This window comes from Macrosteles quadrilineatus, unplaced genomic scaffold (assembly GCF_028750875.1).
Source record: "Macrosteles quadrilineatus isolate MER2022 unplaced genomic scaffold, UCM_ALF_1.0 Scaffold_4__1_contigs__length_99947679, whole genome shotgun sequence".
NCBI classification, from domain to species: domain Eukaryota; kingdom Metazoa; phylum Arthropoda; class Insecta; order Hemiptera; family Cicadellidae; genus Macrosteles; species Macrosteles quadrilineatus.
In genome coordinates, this window is record NW_026542597.1 from 82,393,725 (window position 1) to 82,407,756 (window position 14,032).

Sequence of the window (14,032 nt, forward strand, 5' to 3'; positions counted from 1 at the left end):
CACATCTAGAGAGATAAGGCGGCGTTGTGGAGCAGAGTAAGCTGTAAGTCAGAACAGAAACCAACAGTAGAGCACAGCCAAATGAATGTGGAGATACAGTATTGAATAGCCAATCAGTAGTGTATCGACACTTCTAGAGAGATAAGGCGGCGTTGTGAGGCAGAGTAAGCTGCAAGTGAGAACAGAAACCAACAGTAGAGCACAGCCAAATGAATGTGGAGGTGCAGTATTGAATAGCCAATCAGTAGTGTATCGACACATCTAGAGAGATAAGGCGGCGTTGTGGAGCAGAGTAAGCTGCAAGTGAGAACAGAAACCAACAGTACAACACAGCCAAATGAATGTGGAGATACAGTATTGAATAGCCAATCAGTAGTGTATCGACACTTCTAGAGAGATAAGGCGGCGTTGTGAGGCAGAGTAAGCTGCAAGTGAGAACAGAAACCAACAGTAGAGCACAGCCAAATGAATGTGAAGGTGCAGTATTGAATAGCCAATCAGTAGTGTATCGACACATCTAGAGAGATAAGGCGGCGTTGTGGAGCAGAGTTTGATATCTGTTATCAGCGATCAGAGTCCGGGCCAGAGGTCAGTGACGCTCGCAGGCTGGCCAACAAAAACAACCGCAGTGCTACCAATCTTTAAAAAAAAAGTATTGTATCATTATCCCCAAATATGTATAAAAACTCGTTGAAAGTAGTTCTAGATTCTAGATGGTTTCAGTTATAGATCAAATGTAGAGTGTTCAACATCTATCCAAATTTTGTTATGAATAGTAAAACTAAAAATGTATAATTTGTTTTATACATAGCCTATACTTTTAGATTTGGAACCATTGTTAGTTAAGGGGGGAATTTAGACGAGAAACCTTATCTTTTATCAAGGAAAACTTAACTTGGACCCAGGATAAGGTTTAAGGTTAAGATTGGGCTTCTAGGACCACGCCTGTGTTTTGCAACCAAGAATTATATTTTTATTGAAGTTATATCTCGCTAACTATTAGAAATTCAGTCATAAAAACTGTAGATTGTGCTCTTTCGATCAGATTAGGAATTAGAATTGTACACAGTTGAATACGGTTAGAACCTCGATAACAAGACTCTCATGGTGATTATTAAATAAGACTTGTTATCAAGTTTCACTTCTTATCGAGATTTTGAATAACATCTGATTAGTGGTAAAATAAATTGTAGGGTATTTGAAAATGAAACACTTATCAAGGGTCTTGTTATCGAGGTTCCACTGTACTATGTGACGGAATCACAACAAACAAACGTATACTTTACGTATCAAAAATAACATTATTACAACAAGGATAATAAACTTGATAGAGTCAACATACACAGTGCCAAATACGAAAATACATATTAGAGATTTTGAGGAGTTACACAAACAGTCCTAGACATAAAATACATCATAATTATATAGTTTTAAAAGTTATAAAGTGAGGGAAATGGCGGACGGAAGTGGCTGGTTTGTGGTTAACCTTAAACTGGCCTCAAACGTCAAACTAATAACTCACTAGACTGACGGTTAATGAGTCTATAATGGTAGATAAAGATTGAAATTCTTTACTTCTACAACTTGGTTTTTAAACACTAAAGCAAACTACTTGTATTCATTCATTACTAAATCTAAGTAGGAGCTCAGTATGTGTAGTTTATAACACTCAAATGTCTTTATCAATTAATTGTGAACTAAAATAATGGAAAAAACGAGCAATGAGTATTTCTTGATGCACTTAATATGAGGACACTAACTTTTAGTTAGATAACATATCAAAATTATACAACTTGTCAGTGTTAAAACATAGCTCCAATACGTTTAGGTATAAAACATGTATAGGATTAAAATGTGGTTCTGAATAAATGCAAATACACGTTCGGACACATTTGGGTATTGTGGCTATTCAAAGGGACTGCAACAATTTATAATTGCGCCATAACTTTATCGTCTGCATTAAACACTCGCTGAAACATTCGAATCATATCAAGATAGTTCATTTGAAACACTAGCTGAAACAAAACCATATCACATTGTGTCACTGAAACACTCGTTGAATTGTATAGGATCAATTACAATATGTTTTCACTGAAACAAAAATTATCTATAACAAAATTACTTAACTGAAACACTTACAAGTAGGCTACATATTCGATCTACAGTATTACAAAATGTTCTACTGGGTGTACAAAAACATATACGGCCCATTACTTATAAGATGTTGCTACTGAAACATTAATTAAAACATATACGATCCATTACAAGATATTGCCACTGAAAACACTCACAAAAACATAAACGATCCATTGCAAGATGTTGCTACTGAAACATTAATTAAAACATATACGATCCATTACAAGATATTGCTACTGAAACACGCTAAAACATATGTTTCAGTGGCAATATCTTGTAATGGATCGTTTATGTTTTATGTTTGTCACACCAGTGCAACATATGCGATCCATAACTTTATGATGTCTGTGAAAAACTCGCTATAGGCACTTTTAGCTTGAGACTGAAACAATCACTGAAACACATTCGCACTGTAACTTTAGGTTCTCAGTAAAACTGAAACACTCGAAGAGAAATATATGTACCAATGGCTCGAAAATCTTCCTGAAACACTGGGGTGGGTTTATCTTATAAGAGCATTGAATAAAGAGTAGGTAACCACTTCACTCTATTCAGTGGTATAAGAAGAGACTGTTCGTGATAGGCCCAATATCGCGGTATCCTTTCATTGAAGCTGCACAATCAAACTACAACTAAGCTAGTTACCGCATTTACAAACCAATGAACGAACCATTATCGATTTTATGTCACAACTATCAATCGGATTAACCCACCTTATCAGAATAACTGAAAATTTGTCTCAACAATGTATTGATAAGCGTCAAGCGTGTCTCAGATTTGTTCTTATCACTTGTCGGACATCCCGCCTTGATAAGACTTTATCTTATCTATTGGACGTCGCTAATTTTATGATTTTGTTTCCGAACCAATAAAAACAGTATTAAACTGATACTGAGGCACTTACCCGTTCTGTCGCGCCTCTGTAAATGGCTGCGATTGGTGGAGGCTAATCAGACTAATAAACGTGGGTTGGTGGTTTGAAATACAGTAGGTTGTTTGCAATAGAATACATAGTTGTTTTGATAAGTTTTTCAACGGAGAGTAACTCAGAATATATTGAACTTTTTTTGTTCTTACGGAGGCTGATCTTACTTAGTAACAATTCACCAATTGTCCCACTCCATCCTACATCAATATTTGGGTTAAAATACAACCAGTTGCATCCTATGCTAATGATACTGTAGAAACAGTTACACATTGTCTGTGGTTACATTATCACATAATCAGTTGTGCTTGTTTAACAATTAGTTTCATTCAATCGTTTTTATTTAATTGAATCAGCTGATCAGCTGTATCGTAGGGTGAATTTGTTTATCTTCGACACGCAAACGGACTAGACTGGGACAAAAACCAATCATGTAAACAATATACTTTTCCATTATTTTCATGGACAATTGTTTTTAATGTAATCTTGTAAATTTAACTTTGAAAGACCACGAGTTAGATATCAGATAAGTTTTAAAATTGAGAAGACATACAGAAACATTTTTTCAAGCTGACATATGAAATGGGTGGTTTAGTATTTTACAAAGGATAATCGTACAGTACAGTTTTACTTTAATTTATTTTTATATAGTATTTCAGCGAATTTGCAATGGGGAATAAGCACTCAAACCATAGAATTTCCATGTTATTTTTATGGAGAATAAATCAACTGTTGTAGTTCGCTTGTTTTGGGATATATTTTGATCAAACTTGTCAAATTTGTTAGCTGCATACTAAGCTATTAACATTTCAATTAAAAATTACATAATGAATAACGGTACATGTACTCATTAAAATACATGTTATTTAAATATAAAAATTTAAAATAAACGTAAGGGAATATTTGAGTGAAAATGCAACCAGGCAAAAAGAAATTCTCTAATTCTGCAGGTTTGCTGTAGGGGGGGGGGTATTTAATATTGTTTACTACATGTATAAAAGATGTACAATGTTTAATATGAAAATCTGTAATGCCTGTTCAGGTAAAGCCACTAGCAATTGCAGTTACTAACACAATAAAACACATCAACTCTTTGCCTCCCTGCACAGTATTTTTATTGCACTATTTCATCACAATGACGATACATTATGTTTATTAATTAAAATTTCATGGTATGGCCTCTTAGTAACTTTATCCATCTAAACAGAATAGATGATTTTGGGGATGTTATAAATATAGTTTCATTTACTGTTTTGATAGCTTGTATTCGAACCAGTAATTAAACTAATCTACGTCTCAGCCTAGACTGTTACCATTTACTAACCTTGTGTTTAATGCTATCTATACTTCTATACTATACTATACTATACTATACTATACTATACTATACTATATTATATAAAAATCTAATGGTGTCTGTATGTGTATTACTAATAGGTGCAAAAGCTACTGTACAAACTGGACTAAAATTTTTCAAAAATATAGTTACCATACCGAGGACCATTATAGGACTATTCACATTTCGATACTGACCGTAGGCTTTGCCCCTTTGGCTTTAAAGGTTGTGAGGTGAAGATTTTAAAAGTAAATATTGATTAGTCTCCATGGCTGCAGATGAGAACACTTAACTGTTTGTTTACATTTGCTTTGTCATTTAAATGTAAACAAGAAGAACTGCTAAACTGCATATTTCACAATTTCAGACAGCTGATACAAAGAAATTAAATATAATATTTTCCATAACTATGAGGTAGGTTTATTTTAATCTAACCTTTTATCATGGATTATTTATTCTAAAACTATGTCAATGATTATATGAAAAAAAGATTCTATAACCGTTGCTGTATCAACTCCGGCTCTGCTTTGGATTTTTTTTAAGCGTCTAAGTTATGAAAATAATGTTATTAATGTGATTTGATGGAAACAGTATGAAAATTACAACGTATAGATATTTTATATGAATTTGGAGGCTACTTTAAATAAATTCTAACTCCAACTCCTTAACATGTGTTAGATTAACTTAACATAACTTGCACATCACATTGTTTTTTATATGTATATTTAGGTAAATTAAGTTATTGTGTTTTGCTAAACCTATGCATAAATTAAACTAAAGAATATCATCAATAACTAAATTGTACTGTGTTGATTTTTTTTTAATCTGTTGTATGTAACTATAATTATTAATTATCAAATGGTAATACAAAATACTCTTATTTTATCTTAACATAGCTTTCAGTTTACATTTACTTTATTTGATACATTTATTATTTGTGTTTTGCCACACCACTGATTAAATTAAACCAAGGAAAATATCATAAAACTAAGCAGTACAAAGTGTTCTTTTGTTTCTAAAATCAATGAAATATCTGTTACTATGTTTACTTTATGGTAAGTGTGATAATGTAAAGCCAATGGACGATGGAACTGATTACATAAAAGAACTGGTTTGTATATTAAGTCGTTTCTTGATATTTTTGTAGAGTAGAATCAGAGATGCAATGAAACATATACACTGTATTTGCTGTTAAATTGTTTAGGCATTGATGCTTTGATAATCATATTAGTTTTGTCTGCTGTCTTTAATGCTAAATTATTTGTTTAACATTTTTTATAGTGCCTATAGATATAGTTTCTTTAATATTTAAAAGACTGTATTGAAAAGGCATAGCAATATTTCTAAAGTTTATAACAGCTGACTTAGTTTGTGCTAATGATTTATTGTGAGTGAAGAAACTGAAGATGGAAGGATTTGTGATTTAATATAGGGTAAAGAAGAGTGACATTTAAAAAAATGTTCATATAAATTAATAATTAGTAGTAACTTCAAAATTGAAATTTAAAATGTCAATAATAAATAAAAAGATATGTTACTAAGGGAGATGAAATGGTGGTATCCACTGCTTACCAGATTAAAGTCATAACTTAAACATTTCTATTAGCTGGCCATAAAAGTTGAATTTTGTTTCTAAAAGCGTTGGGGGATGTGTAACTATTATAGCAACAGATGTAAAGATTAAAATGTTTCTATTTTGTGTCCTCTTCCCGTTGCAAAGCACGGGTACAACAGCTAGTTATCTATATCTGTGCCAAATTTCATCTTATTTCGCTCCGTGTTTTAGACATAGTTTGCGAAGATACAATAATCTTACTAATATTATAAATGTGAAAGTTTGTGTGTTTGAAGTTCAATCACGCATAAACCACTGGACGGATTGGGCTGAAATTTGGCATGTTGATAGCTCACATTCCCGATTAACATATAGGCATATTTTTATCTCAAAAATCCTTTCGGGCTTCGCCCCAGTGGCTCTGTAGTTCCCATGTTAACCTTATGAGTATTCATATTTAAAGGGAATTAAAGAATTTAGTCAGCTGTTTCAACTAAAAAAGATGGTTCTATGATATACAAAAGCATTAAAAAGTTATAAGATTTGCCACCAGGGTGCAGCACTATAATTTTTTTGCATTTCTGAAAACAGTTAATTTGAAGTAACTAACTTTGTTTACAGTTATGTTTATGTTTTTTTAATGTCATGAATAATTTTTGATAAATTGCGAATCTTAATAGTTTATTTTTTTCTATTATTTGGGTGAAGACGGTGAAGTGGTAGAACATTATGGCTATGGTAGATGATACCATTAGTATACCGTCAATTTAAAGAAGCAAATTTTATCAAACTTTGTCCTCCCCCATTGCAAAAGCATTGCTTGAGTATAACTGCAATAAGCATTTTAAACTTATATGCCAACCCCGTACGAAGGACGGGTTCTCTGCTAGTATCAATAATATAATGGACATCAATAATATCGATACATAAACACAAATCCATACATCTAAACAACACATTCTTATCAGTAGATGGTTAAATCTATTTAAATTTTCGTAAAGCACTGTAATTTCACTCAAGTCAAGCAATTTAAAATTGTTTATGGAATATACATTTCACAGCACAAAATAAATATTTGATACGTTATTCTTTTACACATCTTCTCCTGTATATTCTGCTAACTTAAGAGAAATTCATTATTTTGTAGTTACTTTCGATACTTATGTAGCACTTAACTAGTTTTAATTGTCACACTGAAATTCTGTATTTGTAAGGTAAAAACGGTGAATCCGTTTATAAATAAGTAACAAACCAGCATCGTCTAGCTTAAATTATGTATGAAACGACTTCCGGATATTAATTTATTAACAACTTAATAATCCTTCCGGTGACACTTCAATTCCGAAAAAACATTCTTTTACAGTAATCAGTGATTCATCGGAAACCATCTTCAATACCAACCCCAAATCCATCTTATTTCCAGAAGAGCGTTTTCAATGGCAAGTATCGTTTCCGGTCTGTTCCTGTCGCAGAACGGTCGCCTCCTGGACTTCGCCCCCTGACTCACCCGAGGCCAAGACCATGGTACACCGACGTGAGTCAAGCAAAGACCTCAAAAACAAATGAATCATCCTCGGGCTTGGATTTATGTGGGAATCTGCATAATACTCTAATGTGAATCATAGCAAACAGTATTTGGTGCACTTTTCGTTGATTGTTCATCGAATACCTTAATAAATTACATTAGAAAAGGAACAGTATGTAACGTTTGAACATAAACAAATTACGTCACTGGCCCGTACCAGCTGTTTCAGACGTTTCTGACACTTCCATTTGAATAAAATAGTTTTCATTACTCTGTATTCAAGAATTTCCATACAGCTGAGATCTTCGAAAATAAACTTCCATACACCAAAAACAAAGTGATCAGCTGACTTTTTCTGACATAAACATTGCTTTTGCTACACAAATATAACTTTCGATACACAAGCAATACCTTACCTCACATCAACAAAGTTACAATCAGCCCATTTTGGGGCGAGATAGTGTTTCCCATACTCGTCTTCGACTCTCATGTAAAACACTATCTCGCCCCGATAGTAGTGAAATATTCTATTATTTCATCACTAGGGCGTAAAGCAACTCTTTTCGACCCGAGGTCAAGCTTTACGAACGAGGCAAAGCCAACGTCGAAAAATGAGCGAAGTTTGAAAAGACACTTTTGACCGTTAGATTAACTGTATTTTTCGTCTTATTGCAATATTATTTTTTAAACTAAGCTAGAAAACGAAAATACTTTTCATGTAAAGATACCTCTTAAAACGACTTTCAACTTGTTTTTGATTTCGCTCATGCAAACAAGCAGCTGTTTAGTAAGCGATTATTTAATTTACTACTACTACAATTGTACTGTACAATATAGTATCGATATGTTGAGTTTAACTATTGACTAGAAGGCAACAATACGCTAAAACTTATTAAAACAATCTATACATAGGCCTACTAATACTTTCGATGCATGCCAAATCGAAATTTACAACTGAGTTAACAACGGCCGACTTTTACTCACTAGGGACTAAACACTTTTTTTACTCACTAGGGAGTAAAAGGACTGCTGACCCACGACGCATTAAAAACTGCAGTTTTTGCTGCAGTATGACGAAAACATGTTTACTTTCAGGCCAGTAACGTCAAGTTCACGATCAATAGCGTTCTTGTTTTAATGTTAGTGAGTTATTATAGCATTAGATTAACAATCAACGAAAACAAAGAATACCAAATTCTACTGTACTATATTTAAACTTTAAACGTTTTTTCTATTTACGTATATATTACTGACTGTTTTTTTAATTCTAAGTCAAATTGGGCTTATGAGGTTTGGTGGGCAATGAAGATATTGTTGGAATAAAATAATTGATTAATCTTAACTGAATAAATCCCACTCATTTTTCTCCAGTTCCTATCGCTATCATCAACACAACCACAGTAGGCATATCACCCTGTAGGATTCTTATCACTCGTTCACTGATAACGATGTTTACACCATGAACAATACTGCAACAATTTATTGGGTGTATTTCAGCCTTCCCAGTCTCCACATGTACTCTGTGTCGAAACATAACATTCGTCTTGAATAGAATCTAAATATCTCGAGCTAAAAAAAGCATGGCTGTTGAGAATTCATTTTAAAGCTTAAGGTTCAAGTACGGTGGAAAAAATATCAGTGTCAAAAATTACCCCTGCTCTGCCCCACAGGCCGTAACAAATGCAGTCATTTTCTAATGGAAGTACTGTTTCAGTGTTTCGTTTTAAATATACCAGCTGATGTAAACATTGCGTATTTGTTTGTATATTGATTTTAGTTTTCTGTTTTTAGGTTAGAATGGTTAATGCAGTGTTGAAATATATCGTGTTAGAGAAAATGTGACTACGAAGGAGAGTATTTATTTGGTGCATTGCATAGGGAATGGTTTTAAGTACAAACTACAATGGAGGTGAAGGGAGGAGTAATAGTCAACAACATTTTAGGCACCCTCTTATAAACGAAAACTATGTAATCCAGAATAGTGTTGGTAGCCCCAAATGTACTTCATTTTCCTGGTAAGTCAGTAAGTGATTTGGCAATATATTTTTTCATTAATTAATAATTACGATGACAAGTTCCAAGGGTGGAAAATAATATTATTTGGAGGAGATTTTAGACAGGTAATACCTGTTATTCTAAGCAAAAAAGGTTTAAACAGTATAACCTAGCTTGCATTCTAAATATTTAGTATATATAGTAAAATGGTCATCAGTACAACAGTAAGACGTGGAGGTAGTTTCAGTTTCTTCACGTTTCTTATTAAAAAAAATATATGCATGTCAATGCTAATAAAAAGGATGGAACCCTAACCAGTGACAAATGATTTAGAAGTAAACCGATGATATATGGTATCAATTGAATGAATTAATTGAAACGTAATACAGTTAGTTCTCTAAACAGTTAGTATCTAGTAATTAAATACTTGACAAATGTGGATGGAGAAACAAATGGATACTTTAGTGTGGTCTAAAAACTATCTTCGATTAACCCACTGAACATTTAAATATGCTTATTCTGATAGAATACGGAAATTCAATCACACCATCATAAACTTACAACAAATGTAGTATTTTGATGTGATCAGAAACAAAAATCTAAGGTTATGTTTGGCCAAATAGATGCCTTTTTACACTAATTTTGTTGGACCTTACCAAAGGAGTATAAAATTAGAAATAATAACTGTTTAGCTTAAATCTCAACAGAATTTTATATGCTTTTTCTTATTCTACGAAGACAATTTCCCTAAAAAATCTAATCTGGGAAGAATTTTTTCACAATTACCACAAGACCAAAGCTACTTTAGTAAACAAAAACGATTATTAGTTTTTTTTCCTTTAGCAGAGATAAAATTTGAAAGAATTTAAATTATTATTTGAAAATAACTACAACCAATGTAAACAAAGATACTGTTTATTCACAAAAGATATGGTGTACAGGGATATCTATCGTGACCCAAAGATCATTTGGTTCTTAGTGTGTTTAAATATTACAATTTGTTTTACATTTGAGATTTTTAGGTACTGTACCTGCAAGACACTAGTTTGACATTTAATTAGCTAAATAATTTCGCAGTATGACGAAAATATTGTTCATATGGACCAGCAGAGTCTTTGATAATTTTCCTCTTATAAAAAAGTAATTTTAGATCCTAGTGATGAAATTATAAGTACTATTGTTAATCAGGCACCTATACATTTCCAAGTTCTAAAAATAAAACCTAAAAAAATAACCACACAATTATTTATACCCAAATATCCAATTTTCCACTTGAAGTTGGTAGTGAACTATTTAAATTTCTCTGGTTTGTTAAGAGTGGAACTTTTTATACGTTATAAGGCCGAGAGCTCGTCTTATCTCGCAATAATTTATAATTAGAACAACGTGACCATTACGTCATCAATGGCCTACTAGTTGTGTTATTCTGGTTTAAAATATTCTTTAAAGTTTTTATAAACCTTATTTGCTTTAATTTGTGCTCAATAAGTGCAACAGAATTATGTTATGGTCATTTTTACAATATAACAATAAATAGTTTGCATAATAATTAATCAAATATATTAGAAACCCTTTTTGCTAACAAGTTATGTTTTCAAATCTTATTTTTCAAAATTTAAATATTTATTGGGTTTAGTTTTTGTCAACGTTTCTAAATCAGTTATCGTAGGCATGAATATTTTTACTTCGTCTCCCATATAGTATATAGAAAAAGTGTTGCTTTCGTCAACATTTTATAATTTGAGTTTTGTGGAAATATCCGTTTTTGGTCCCCCTGAAACCAAAAAAGTGGTTTTCTAAGTGATGTCTGAGTGTGTATGTTCCTAGAGCTGTAGACTACACCTGTGGTTAGATTTAGATGACATTTGGTTTGAGGGTACAAATCCATGTTATATCAAGGATTTTTTTATCTTTTTTGTAAATTTTAATTTTTAATGAGGATTTTACCATTGGCCAAAACCAATAAAATAACAGATAATTGGACTTCCCCAATTTTGATTAAAATTTTGTATTTTATTCACTTTTCCAACGGTAAGTTATATACTAATTTACATATTACTGTGACAAGTTGTTTGACAGAAAGAGTTGATAAAGCAAAAATTAACAATTCCACATAAAAAACAATATAGGGCCTTTAGCAGCTAATGTAACAATAATTAGACTCTATGATATAAAAATCTATGACGAAAACAATTATAAAAATGCAAAATATCTCATAACTATAATAACATCAATATCTGAATGAGCAAATGACATAAAACAAGCTATACTAAACTGAATAAATATCTAACAAAAATAAATAGCAAGAAATGAAAACAAACAAGGAATCCAATAACATTTAAAGTGTTGTAAAAAAAGAAGAAAAAGAGGAATATTTTGCAAATGTGAAATGTGAATATTTTTGGCCCATATGAGTAAGTATATTATGGTACTTTTAACTAAAAAAAAGGTAAACCCCAAATGCTGTAAAAACTACGGTTCAAATGTTTTTGAAATTAAACTTATAAAAATCATAGTTACTCCTACCGCTTAACCATTATAAGGGTTTTCCGACAAACTGATGGAAGAAAGTATTCGTCTGTTTTTTTACTTCGTTTTAAGATTTAAATTATTACTAGATCAAGCATTCACCGCAGAAGATGTGTTGAGAAAAATGTTTAATGACATTTTAGTTCCTCATTGAAATGAAAAACAGGTCAAATGGCAGAGGAAACAATAGGATAATATTGTTTATATAGTTTTTCATTATATACCAACAAAACTAGTAATTATTTACCAAATAAAACGTGTGTAGCCTACAATTTAATAGTTATAGTCACTTTTTACGAGTTAAAACATTACAAATATAAGTACTAACAACCACAGTGAACTGTATGAATGTTCTAAATCGACACATTTTAATAGGTGCATTCACAACGATATAAACGTGCAGTCTTTCATCCTCCTAGGTGCAGTCATTACATAAAAATGTCATTAAACCAAGAATAAATCGATACAATTAAAACCTATTGCTTGTCCCCTTGGATTATAACAAATGAATAAAAAAACCACTATAAAACTGACTATTAAATTTAAAATATTATATTTTATTATTAGTACCAAAACTGAAGTACAAGGTTGTGTTCATTGTGCAGTAGACTAAACAAACTATTTAAAAAAAAACTCGTTTGGCTAAACCTGCAGTACAAGATAAAACACAGAAAAACCAGCTGGCGCATATTTCTGTTCATGTTTTTATTTTTGAACAATAAAAACAGCTGATTTAAATTATATAAATAAATTGTAAACAAATATTACTATAGGCTGCTTATTACACGCTTATTACTATACTTCATACATAATATTTAGGCGGTTTGAGGGAAGTTACCCCCACAAAGTTTTTGTATTGTAATGTATATTGCTTAATCAGCTGTTGAGCTATTATTTTAAAAGTAAGGGTCAAGTGGAGGGGATAGATTTCTTCCCCTAAAACCGCTTTAAATATTGTGAACGGAGTAAAATAGAGAACTGATTGAGAGCAAGGGAAAGTAAATTTAGAGTGTAATGGTTGGCTCTACTGGCTATTGTAATTCTAGTTTTATATCATGTTTTTATTGTTATTGTTTATTTCTTGTTGATTTTTACTAATGAAAGACTTTTAAGTATTCTATTGTGATAAATTCTTATTTTCATGGGTTTAATACATGGCGCAGTCTCAATTTGCGTAGTTTGGGTTGACCAAAGATTTATGTTGTTTCAACTTGTTATGTATTAATATACAGGCACTAAAATTTCAATTTTGTACTTATACAAACAAACTAACAACTTTTGTGGTATCTACCATTATCAACAACGACTATCATGGCAAATACACAAGTTAAAAATTCCTGAACAATTTTCCTTCCAATCGCTGGAATGGTCATCGTGGAAAAAACGTTTCGAAAGATTTAGAACAATTATTTGATTTGGACCAATCGTCAGAAAGAAAAACAAATGAGTGCACTCACATATACAATGGGCCCAAAATCTGAAGGAATATTCTCATCTTTCAAAATAACCAATGAAGAGACATAATATAAAACTAGAATGACAGTAGTCAGTAGAGCCGAGACCTTTGCAAGAGCAAGGGAAAATCAGCTGGTCGTTCTTCCCTTGCATTATAACTTGGGAAGCAATAATTACTTTCTTTAATATTAACTGATATAGTTTTTTCCGGTGGGATTCCAGTATTTCATTTTATTTGTTGGAAGATTTTGTCAAGACTAAAGGCAAAGGAAAATAAATTAGAGTCATGTAGATGTTTACTTATATCTTCTATCTTATTAATTTTTTAGACGTTTAAGTCAATATCAACTTCATTGCGACATTTGTTTGGAATAGAAAAAGATTTCTAACGAAACCCCTTGAAATGTGTGACGGTTTTTCATTCTTGTAAGTCTTTTTGAAAGTGAAACCGTTCAAGTTTACCGTTAAGTAGTCGAAGGTGTGTACAACGTACGTTCGTGGGTTATCAGCTGTTTAGCATTTTGCATTTCATAGACTATAACCAACCCAATTGTGACGCTCCAATTCTGCAATGGT